At 34.2% G+C, this 12,189-nt stretch overlaps 1 protein-coding gene across 4 annotated transcripts in view; it reads left to right on the top strand.

Annotated features, from left to right (window-relative positions):
* The window catches only part of dlp (glypican dally-like), a 326,011-nt gene that overhangs the window by 124,745 nt on the left and 189,077 nt on the right, over positions 1-12,189 (top strand). For 2 of the 4 annotated variants that reach the window (XM_074115931.1, XM_074115928.1), the window contains exon 1: positions 4,717-4,948. The exons of the other annotated variants lie outside the window; for them this stretch is intronic. The gene's annotated coding sequence lies outside the window, so the exon portion shown is untranslated. Of the gene's footprint in view, positions 1-4,716; positions 4,949-12,189 lie in introns of those variants that run through there. 4 annotated transcript variants of the gene reach the window in all.

The following is a 12,189-nucleotide window of genomic DNA, read 5'->3' as shown; positions in this document are numbered from 1 at the left end:
CACGATTCTGGTTCAAAAAAAAAAAAATCTTTTCTGCTATATAAATTCCAACACCCAACCAAATCTACCTATACTTGTATAAACACACCTAGTTTTATTCCTAAAGTGTCAAGCACCTATTAAAAAAATGTAGAAGATGCAGAAGTAGAGAAAGAGAAGAAACGCTATTGAAAAGAGATGCTTGCGGTCTTAAGGAGGAACATATCTTGTACCACAGCTCCGTTGATGGCTGGGAAAAGAGGTGAGGGAATTAAGTGTATTTGTGGCGACATATGGCGTGGACCAATCAAACAGACCAAAAAAAAAAAGAGAGAAAACGATGAGTTCAAAACCACCGAAAGAACAGGAGAAACCAAGTTTTAGAACGGCTTATTACGTAACAAGACGGGGCCTTAACACCAGGCGTCTTAACATTAAATAATGATTGTACTGTCGCGACACGAATACATTCTGTATGTCTTTTTTTTTAGCATAAATTATCACAAGTACATTAGCTTTAAAAAATGCAAAATAAATAACAAAACGCCATCTTACATTTTCACCTCTTCCTTTTTTTCACATCATTATTATTCAATAAATAGCCTTTTCTTTGCATAAATTTATTTATTAAAAGAATTTATGATAAATAAAAATAATGATTGCTTATTATGTAATAATTTAGTGATTGACAAAATATTTTAATTCTGCCAGGTGCATTGGAATTTTTATTTTCCATCTTTAACTTAATAAACTAGACTTAAAAAACAAGCAATGACAAAACGTGCGAAACTTCTTTTTCAGACTACTTGGACTGCGCTCCAAATTGCCCATTGAACTCAAACGATTACTATACAATACTATTCTAAAACCTATGTGGACTTACGGACTAGAGCTGTGGAGTTCAGCCAAACCTATAAACGTAAAGACGGTACAAACATTTCAGTCAAAAACTCCTCCGATTGATAGCTGACGCTCCTTTCTACGGTGACTAACCTCACTCTTCACCAATACCTCAACAACCCATTCGTACAACCAACTCGCCGAGACTAAATATCAAAAATTCCGTACTGCTCTCTCTACTTGCTCTAATCCTCTTGTATAGTCTCTCGACTCCCTCTGACAACCCTAACAATCCTACTAACCGAAGTGGCTCTGCGACTTCCTTGCAGTCTGAAGGCCTTTTTTTTTTAATCTTTTATTGTAATTTACCACTGCAACAATTGTTGCTACAAGCAAATACGAGGGTCGTTTGAAAAGTCCGTGCAAAGTCAGAGAGATAGCACTACTGGCGCGTATCGAGGTTATGTTTAGTTAGTAGCATCTCTTGGAAGAACACACACCAAGTTTCAGCTAGATCGGTCTATTTCTTTCTGTTTGGCATTCGTTTGAATCTAGGAAGTCGAGTGATTTTCAAAAAATGGACGAAAAAGAATTTCGTGTGTTGATTAAACACTACTTTATGAAAGGCAAAACGCCTCAGGAGACTAAAGAGAAGCTTGATAAACATTATGGTGACTCTGCACCTTCGATTACAACAGTTTATAAGTGGTTTCAAAATTTTCGGAGTGGCCATATGGGCACAAGTGACGCTGAACGTTCTGGACGCCCTGTTGAGGTTACTACTCCAGAAATCATTGATAAAATCCATGATATGGTGATGGATGACAGAAGAGTGAAGGTGCGTGAGATTGCTAGTGCTGTGGGCATCTCGAATGAACGGGTACATAATATTTTGCATCAACATTTGGACATGACAAAGCTATCCGCAAGATGGGTGCCGCGATTGCTCACGCTTGACCAAAAACGAAATCGTGTGAAGTGTTGCAAGGACGGTTTGCAGCTGTTCCAGAAGAATCCGCATGACTTTAAGCGTCGTTTCGTCACTGTGGATGAAACATGGATACATCACTACACTCCTGGGACCAAAGAACAATCTAAACAATGGGTTACCAACGGGGAATCTGCGCCAAAAAAGGCGAAGACCGTTCCTTCGGCCGGAAAGATTATGGCGACTGTCTTTTGGGATTCGCAAGGAATAATCCTCATTGACTATCTGGAAAAGGGTAAAACTATTACAGGTGCATATTATTCATCGTTATTGGACCTTTGAAAACCGAGCTGCAAGAAAAACGCCCACGATTGGCCCACAAAAAAGTCCTTTTCCATCACGACAACGCACCAGCTCACACCTCAGCAGTTGTGGTCGCAAAATTAATGGAAATAGGGTTCCAACTCGTTTCACATCCCCCCTATTCTCCAGCCTTGGCACCCTCGGACTACTATTTGTTCCCCAATATGAAGAAATGGCTGGCGGGAAAAAGATTTTATTCCAACGAGGAGGTGATTGCAGAAACGAATGGCTATTTTTCAGACTTGGACAAATCCTATTATTCGGAAGGGATCAACAAACTAGAGCAGCGTTGGACGAAGTGTATAAGCCTAAAAGGAGACTATGTTGAAAAATAAAAAAGGTTTACCCCAAAAAATTAAGTAGTTTTTAGTTTTGCACGGACTTTTCAAACGACCCTCGTACTTCAAGAAGTACTCTTGCTGGGGACTGAAAATGAATTAAAAAAAAGAAAATTGGAGTACTTGATTGTTCATCAATCAGGAAGACAATCCTTGATCATTGATCATTCTTAAAAGTAACTTCCATTTTATGGGGTTTATTGTCGAAAGTGGACTCTTTGTGAAAGAGATAAAATGATTTTTATGATTACTGCTAAGTAAATGTATAATTGACTGGAGATTCAGTACCTAAAATATTAAAATGTGTTGGATGACCGGATGCAACAGTAGGTCTCGCGGTTATTGGCTCTTCAAACGGTGGGAGGACACCTGAATGAGAAGAGGCGAACTGTAGGACTCGATTGGAATGAAGAAGGAGGAATTCAGGGAATTTTTTGAAACAGAAGAATGCTAATTCTATTACGAAAGCAATATAATTTAATTAAAATAAAAAATGCATAAATTACAAAAAATAAAAATAAATGGGTAATAATTATTCACTTCTATAAGTGATGATAGTATCTCAGTATGGAGATTGGCCCAATCAGCAAGAAACGGCTTGATTTTCTCATCTTATGAGCTTCAGTAGCTCACTGTCCTGTAATGGCCAAAGAAAATACTGAAGACAAGAAAACGATCCAGAAGTAGGTTTAGTGAAAATGAATAAGTCACAGTTTTCCTTAAAGAATTAAAAAAAAAAAAAAAAACAATAGAAAATACTCATAGCATAGAAAATTTTAATTTACAAAAGAAATAAATTTCCTTTAATGGCCTAATTTATGTTGGAGGGCGGAGAATAAAAAATAAAGCCATCAACCAGATACAGATATTAGTCGATGGGATATTAGTGGAAGCTGTTACACTTTCTCTTTCTCTTCTTATCTTAAGAGCTATTCAGAGATAAATTGTGCTGTTAGCGGCTCCACAATACACTACAAGAGAAGGAATTTATCTTCATTATAATCCTCCAAATGATGGAACTGCTCTCTCACCGTTTTTATGTTCCTATATTTTTTGAATTTATTGTTTAAGGTTTTTGGCCTTTTCTTTTCCTCAGTATCTATAAACCTTACTTTTCTTTTAATTTGATGAGGAAATTGTTGCCTTTATTTTTCGTTAGAAATAAAAATAAATTGTAACCCGAATAAGAAAAAAAAAAGCTGTGGATGGCTACATCTTGGTTATCTTTACCATGATCTAGATCTCTCCTTGACTCTTTCTAGTAATTTCCTTGCTTTCTTGTTTTTATTGCCTGCTTTACAGTTGTTATACATGTTTGCAAGCTAAAGGAGAACTATTCCCATTCCTTAACACATGTTTTCTCTCTTTCTCTATTTTTAGTAACGTCCTACAAACGCACATTCTCTTGTTTTCCTTAACATGTTTGTGTGCATTTTTTTTTTAAATGTTTATCTATCTATGTATCATCAATCTATACTCAAAAACCGAAAAATCGTGGCTAGTTTAAGGCGAGGAGTACAAAGCTATCCTTTCACAATAATTGAGCTTCTAGGGTTTCACTAAATTATTAAGAGTTTGATCGTCCAACTCAATATAATGTAAACGTTTCTTTTTAAATACAGACTTCAGAAATGATCGTATTCAAACAAGTAATTTAAGAACTTATATTGGCTGTACGTAAAAACGTAAAAAAATTTGCTCTTAAACAAATAAAACGTCGCCATTAAGTAGCCTTTTTTAATAATTAAAATTAATTTGCTATTATTACTCACCCACCCAGGCTATTTGTATCATTTCCAGAATTTTGTAACACTTAAAATAGTAATATTTTCTTCTAAATAACAGTAACTACAGAAATGACAACGTTTCATTAACCACAATTTTTCTTTCTTTTTTTTTATTTTGGCGCATCAACAGCTGAGGTTATTAGCGCCCGGAGCTTTTTCCAGTGCACTGTCGGCCTCCGGACAGTGTTCTCTCGTTACAGATAACACTGTCCATCACCGGACAGTGAGCTGTAAGAAGCTCCTAGGAAGAGAAAATCTAAGGGTCAGCTGCTGGATTCGAACCCGGGACCTCCGCGTGGGAGTCCAGTATGCTAACCTCATAGCTAATCCCTTCCCTCTACCACAATTTTTATATCCCTGAGTTTATACAAAGAAAGTTAAGGTTATTAAATAGCAGGTTATAATTTCGTGTGCTCGTTTAATGCTTATACACATAGTAGAAAATTCTTATCTACATTTGGTGTAAGTTGGTAGCATTGTTTTAGTCTCATAAAATTTAGTGGAAAGTCTAATTTTTTCGTACGTCCATCTTGTTTTAGTTGTAAAGCATAGTTTCAATTTTCATTGTTTGTTAACAGTTTTAATTAACAAATCCATTTTATTGGTTTGTTCATATTAAATGTATTTGCTGTAAAAAAAAATGTTAGTGTAGATTACTCGTGAGTGAATTATGGATTATGAATCACTTTTCCAGCTGTTTCTGTTTCGGAATAGTGAGTAATGTCTTTACTTTTAATGTAATTCTTTTTTACTTGTAATGTTTTTAATACTTTTCAATCATACTTTGCTGTGTTCTTTGACGTATGTTTGTTCATTTGCTATTTAAAGAGAATTATTTCATTTCAAAAACAGTCTCTTTTTGAAAAGTTTTAATTCTGAATTATGAGTTCCATTTCTTCCATCAAAGCCCCAGATTCTTATTTAATCTTCAAAGATGTTTAATAATAGTTTTCGATTTATTATTATTTTTCTCTTTTAAATACATATTTGTCTAATCGAGTATTTCAAAAAATTATTTCAGTATTCTTTTTAGGTTAATTTAAATTCATTTTATCTACAGTTGTTTTTAAAGTTGCTCACTTGGAGCGCTTTTGTCTCACTTATGGAACTTAACAATTCTCAGGTTGAAATGAATTTTACAAGTTGATAAAACCGTTGTAAAAGTCACAAAGCTAATTTGTTTTTTTCTCCTCAATATTGTTATTTTTAAGTATACTCTGAATTTGAATCAAACTAGGGGAAATGAGATTCAGGAATATTTAATTTAAAGTTTTGCGAGCTGAGGTTAGTTTTAAATCTTTTAAAGTAAAATGTAATTTAATTTTTTAATTGTTTTACGCGATTTTTAAAACAAGATAGTTCAGTTTCAAAGTTAATAGTCCAGATGGAACCCATTTTTATTTTTGTAAGGCAGTCAGTAGTGAAAGAAACCCACTATCTTAGAATATCCCCTTCAATATTATATAAGTTCTGATTATTTATTGTCTAGTTTGCATGTTTTGATTATTAAAGAGTAGGAAAAAATTGCACTACATAAATGTCTTTGAAGATGAAATAACAAAATTGTGGAAGATTTTAGGCTTTGATGCAATTAATTTCTGTTAAGATTCGGCCTCTTATTGAAATTGCTTATTACCTAATGATTTTCTAGTTTTTCTCTTAGTGCTCTTTGAATTTCTAATGGAATTTTAGGAAATCTATTATACTTACTAGATTTCAGTATATACTTTCTTCTTTTTTTTCCATTGTACCATTAAAGATCCCTGTAATGAATTAACCTATTAGTTCCACAGTTTCATGAATTCGCCATCTGTGTACATAATCATGTAACGTACAAAAAAGTACGTTTAATGTTATTGGGAAAGAGTGTGCTATAAAGTCTATGTATTCTTTCTTCTTACCAGACCGATTGCTAAAAACATATAACTATGTTCCTTTGAACTTTTGAACCAAATTCCAAGGTAATATGTTTAAACTATTTTAAACTGATTTCTACTTGATTCTGGTTTTGACAGTCAGGCTCGGGATTTAATAAAATATTTCCTGTATCTGATCTACTATATATAAATGAAATGTTTTAACCATTTTATGTAAAGTTTTATATTTGATATTTAATACTGTTGGCGAATTCATGAATCTGTGGAACTGACAGGTTAATTCATTTTTTTTCTATTTGTAATTAAGTAATTACCAAAGTAATTGAAGTTGAAGAATACTATTTTATAAAAATGAATGGTGAATATTTGATAGAATATTATTCTCTATTATACTGAATTACGACAGAACCTTTTTATGTGTTTTGCAATATTATTAATATTACCTTTTACTGAAGGAAAAGAACTCTTCTCTTTGAAAACATTCTTCTTTCTAATGTAGTTTCTGTTCTTCTACCTCAGCTTCCTTAATCTTAAATGAATTTGTGCACTTAGCTTTAATTCAACTTGCACCAAAGTTTTCTAAGTTTTACTTGAATTAATCTAATTTTCCTAAAAACCTTAACGTTTTATCTATTTCTTCTTCATATTTTGTTTAAACTTTATTTTATTTTTATAGAATTGGCTTGAAATTTTTAACAAATTTATTTCCTTATTTACCATCTGTATAATATAATATACGAGGGTCGTTTGAAAAGTCCGTGCAAAACTAAAAACTACTTAATTTTTTGGGGTAAACCTTTTTTATTTTTCAACATAGTCTCCTTTTAGGCTTATACACTTCGTCCAACGCTGCTCTAGTTTGTTGATCCCTTCCGAATAATAGGATTTGTCCAAGTCTGAAAAATAGCCATTCGTTTCTGCAATCACCTCCTCGTTTGAATAAAATCTTTTTCCCGCCAGCCATTTCTTCATATTGGGGAACAAATAGTAGTCCGAGGGAGCCAAGTCTGGAGAATAGGGGGGATGTGAAACGAGTAGGAACCCTATTTCCATTAATTTTGCGACCACAACTGCTGAGGAGTGAGCTGGTGCGTTGTCGTGATGGAAAAGGACTTTTTTGTGGGCCAATCGTGGGCGTTTTTCTTGCAGCTCGGTTTTCAAACGGTCCAATAACGATGAATAATATGCACCTGTAATAGTTTTACCCTTTTCCAGATAGTCGATGAGGATTATTCCTTGCGAATCCCAAAAGACAGTCGCCATAATCTTTCCGGCCGAAGGAACGGTCTTCGCCTTTTTTGGCGCAGATTCCCCCTAGGTAACCCATTGTTTAGATTGTTCTTTGGTCTCAGGAGTGTAGTGATGTATCCATGTTTCATCCACAGTGACGAAACGACGCTTAAAGTCCTGCGGATTCTTCTGGAACAGCTGCAAACCGTCCTTACACGATTTCGTTTTTGGTCAAGCGTGAGCAATCGCGGCACCCATCTTGCGGATAGCTTTGTCATGTTCAAATGTTGATGCAAAATATTATGTACCCGTTCATTCGAGATGCCCACAGCACTAGCAATCTCACGCACCTTCACTCTTCTTTCATCCATCAACATATTATGGATTTTATCAATGATTTCTGGAGTAGTAACCTCAACAGGGCGTCCAGAACATTCAGCGTCACTTGTGCCCATATGGCCACTCCGAAAATTTTGAAACCACTTATAAACTGTTGTAATCGAAGGTGCAGAGTCACCATAATGTTTATCAAGCTTCTCTTTAGTCTCCTGAGGCGTTTTGCCTTTCATAAAGTAGTGTTTAATCAACACACGAAATTCTTTTTCGTCCATTTTTTAAAAATCACTCGACTTCCTCGATTCAAACGAATGCCAAACACAAAGAAATAGACCGATCTGGCTGAAACTTGGTGTGTGTTCTTCCAAGAGATGCTACTAACTAAACATAACCTCGATACGCGCCAGTAGTGCTGTCTCTCTGACTTTGCACGGACTTTTCAAACGACCCTCGTATTACTCTTACTTTTCATTTAAAGTAGTGAATTATTAGTTTAAAATATTTAAAGTTCATATAAGTATCAAATGTATTAGTATTTTTAATACTCGAGTTAGTGAAACATTGTTCCACTAATAAAAGTGGAATATTTCCAGAAGTTCTTTGAAAACCAATCATCTAGAGTAAATTTTTATTATCTCCCGGTGAAGTCACATTTAATGCTATCGAAAAATTGATGTGAGAAATTTGTCCACGTTATTGTTGACAATTTATTTTATTCACATTTTCCTCATTTTATGTTTATTTAGATATCCAGCTGTGATTATTGTTCATAATAATTCATTCTTCAGTTAATTCTTATATTATTTAGTAAATGTTTTTGGCCCAAAAAATATTTATTACAAATTTAGATAGTTAGTAAAAAAAACACCATTTCTTTATCCTACTGAAAACTGCTGTACGTCTGGCCAAGTTCTTTAGCTCTAAGTGCTTGTGTGGGAACTTAGTTTTTAGAAGTAAGATTTTTTTTTTTGGAACCTGCTGTGTTACGCCATAATTTATAAAATTATCCTTCTCTCGATGCAGATAACCTTTACCATCTTCGTTTGGTTTTATTACATTTATTTATAATATTGTTCAAATAAATTTTGTTTAAATAGAGATCATCTGAATGGATGAACTTTATCTCACTTATCGCTTCAGTAAACGATGTAAATGAGCCCCAAAAGCAGATTAAACATAATTTCAACAAATTAAACATGTTTTATGTTCCTTAACATAATATGGTTCAGATATATAGCTAGTCTTTTTTGTCTTTTTTCCCAGCTGCTTAACTAGAACCTCAAGAAAACTGTAATTAAGAATCAATTGGAAGAAAAATAGATGAAGTTATCTAGTAGCTAATCCTATCTCTTGTTATAATCAAATTGAGACTTTAATTCCATAATTTATGAATAGTCTGTTCACTTTTTGATTCATCATTTTTTTTTACCTTTAACTTCGTGAACCAAAAAAATATTTTGATGCCATCTGTTTCCTTTGAATATTATTTCCGGTTTAGGGATGTAAAACAAGAGATTACGTGTTAGAAAAAAATAAAAATAAATAAAAAAGTTTATGTTACATGTGTGTAAAGAAGTTGTGAAGAAGGGATTTTGGTATTTCCGATAGTTTGTAAGAAGGGTGACTCAACATCCATTTGCCATTGACAGCCTTGGGAATGGGTGACTCAAAGGGTGACTTTATGCTGTACATTCCCTTCTGAGTGAGAGAGAGGAAGAATGTTACAATTGGGCGCTTCCAAGTAGGATACCACTGCTTCTCCCCTTAAATAAAATTCTCTCGTATTACTTTCTTATCATAAGAGCCACAATCGTTTTGCTGAAATCGATTTTTTTATTTAATACTAGTGAGGAAACTGGAATGTTTCTCAGACGGTCTGTTGTATTTTTTTTTTACGATTGTATCTCTTTCATTTGTTGTGAATTTATACATATATTAGTAGGTAGACATTTCTTAAAAAGCCTGTAATTTCTTTACAACTTTTTATTATAATTTAATTTAGGAGGCATCAATATCTGAGGCCATTGGCAAAATGAACAAGTAAAGGAGATTGGCACCCGGAGCTTTTTTTCAGTGTCGGCCATTTCAGACATTGTTCTCTCGTTACAGACAACTCTAGATCAGACAATCCAATAGCGTGGATGATGTAGATCAATGGTTGGCAATCCGCGGGTCACCTAGTGACCCAATGGGAAAATTTTTACGACTCAGTAAAGAGTTCTTAATTACGACGATCTGTAGATATTCTTGTCAACGAATTAAAGTGTGCTTTGTGTATTGAGGGGTGTTGCAAAATGTGATCAAATTTCTATTATTATGCAGGGATTACACTTCTTAAACATGTACTTTTCTGCTAAAATTTTATGATATCTTTCAAGTCAAGTTTATAAATAAGTGATGGTTTTGGGTTTTTTCGACCGTTGTAGATGGATGTGCGGTCATCAATAAATACAACTTTTTTGCTTTACACCAACGTTTCGGTAATGTTTACTACCTTCTTCAGGGTATTGTAAAGAAAAAGTTGGTGAAGTTTAATGTAAAGCTACATCATCATAACTGTTGATTAATGTAGATTTGTATTTTAAAATAAGCCACCTATTTCCTCATTTTGAAATCATACTTGACTGACAGACATTTTAGAGTGAAAGTAGAGGAACTATTCTTTCTCCATTCAGCCATGCTGACGCTGGAGTTCCGCAAGGCAGCATACTAGGCCCCATTCTGTACACTATCTACTCCTCAGACATACCTACTCATCCTCAAACTACTCTTCTCAACTGTGCTGTAGTGCTGCACGAGAAACGAGACAAATCTCGGTCTCGGTGCCGAGACCGAGACGAGACTTCAGCAACCGAGACCGAGATCGAGACATGATATATATCTCATCGAGAAATCTCGGTCTCGTCTCGGTTTTTCAAATATTAATTTTTAGCTACAAAATTATAAAATTGTGTTCTTTATTAATAAATAATCATTACGGGTATTGAATTAATTATTAAAAGATACGATTTTATTATGTATGTTCAATATTACTACATCTATTTGACTTCGAATTACATAAGTAAAGTAAGCAAAGTAAAGTAATCGCCTATTTTTTCAGGCGGGGCTTTACGTCCAACTACCAATTAGGTGTCGCGGACGGAGGCGACTAGCAAACATACTTTACTGTAAATTTCTCATATTAACCATTAAATAAAATCCAAGGCCTAAGACCGGGAATCGAACCCAGTGCCACAATGCACATTAGCTATGCAGGTCTCGCACCGCTCGGCTACCGTGGCGGCCCCCTTCGAATTACATAATTTTTACATAAATTCACTAAATTTCACTATTCATATCATTCATTCATTCAATTTCATAAATTTCACTATTAATAATCTAATACTTTGAACTTTGATATTATTTGAATTATATTTTAGAATTTTGGAATTAGTGAATTTGAAAAAAAAAGACTATCTATGCACCTAAAAAATATTGCCACAAATTTTCGTTTTTAAGATACACTTTGCCCAAGCATTGATACATAAAAGAGCTTTTACTGAGTCAGAAGTTAGAGAAGATCTTCTATTGGTCATTATCATCGCAGCTTGCGAAAATAATCTTTCCGATGGCACTGAAGTTGCACAGATACTAAAAATATCTTTCGCCATTCTAGATAAATTTTTGAAGGAATTCTCAAGTATTTTCCACCATTCTAAAATGTCAACGTCTACTGGTGCTTGGTCCAATTTGGTGTAATTAATTATTTCTGTCTTCCATGCTTCGGTGATATTTGCTGATTTTTGAGCAAATGGTGCAAAAATATTGATGCAGTCGTCGTCGTCGTCAAAAGGTGAATCATCAGATTCTTTATCTTCACCAACAGCCATAACTAATGGAGCGGGAAGTTTGTTGGGAGGTGTATTTTTTATTTCACGAATCGACTTGTTATAGGAGGCAGATATGTTATTTGGGTCTTTCATTTGGCGCGTTTTTAACATCTTTTTGAAATTATATAAAGATATATAACAGTAATAGTAATATATGATGCATTGAAGTGTAAGTAGTTGTCTTCTTTTACACACATTTTCATTACCAATATATAAATTAAAATAATTAATTATTAGAAAATAACATTTTTTGAAAAGATTATTAATAGCAAACCGCTTTTAATACTTAAACAAAAATTCAAAAAACCGAGACCGAGACCGAGATCAGACTGCATAAAGTCTCGCCTCGTCTCGGTCTCGTGCAGCACTACTATGCTGACGATACTGCCATCTTATCTACTAACATAGATCAACTGATAGCTCACAGAAACCTTCAGTCCTACCTCACCTCCTTAGAAAAATGTTTCAAAAAATGGGGCTATCAAACTAAACGAGACAAAATTTCAAAACATTACTTTCACTCTTCGACGCATCACTCTTCCTCCTGTCTTTTACAATCTTATTCCTTTACCAGTAGTCAACGTAGTCCGCTACCTTGGGCTTTGCCTTGACAGAAGACTTACATGGAACCCTCATACTCGA

This window comes from Rhodnius prolixus, unplaced genomic scaffold (assembly GCF_049639745.1).
Source record: "Rhodnius prolixus isolate KJV_2025 unplaced genomic scaffold, Rpr scaffold_13, whole genome shotgun sequence".
Taxonomy (NCBI): Eukaryota; Metazoa; Arthropoda; class Insecta; order Hemiptera; family Reduviidae; genus Rhodnius; species Rhodnius prolixus.
The sequence above is the reverse complement of the archived record's forward strand: the minus strand, read 5'-3'. Positions and strand labels throughout refer to the sequence as shown.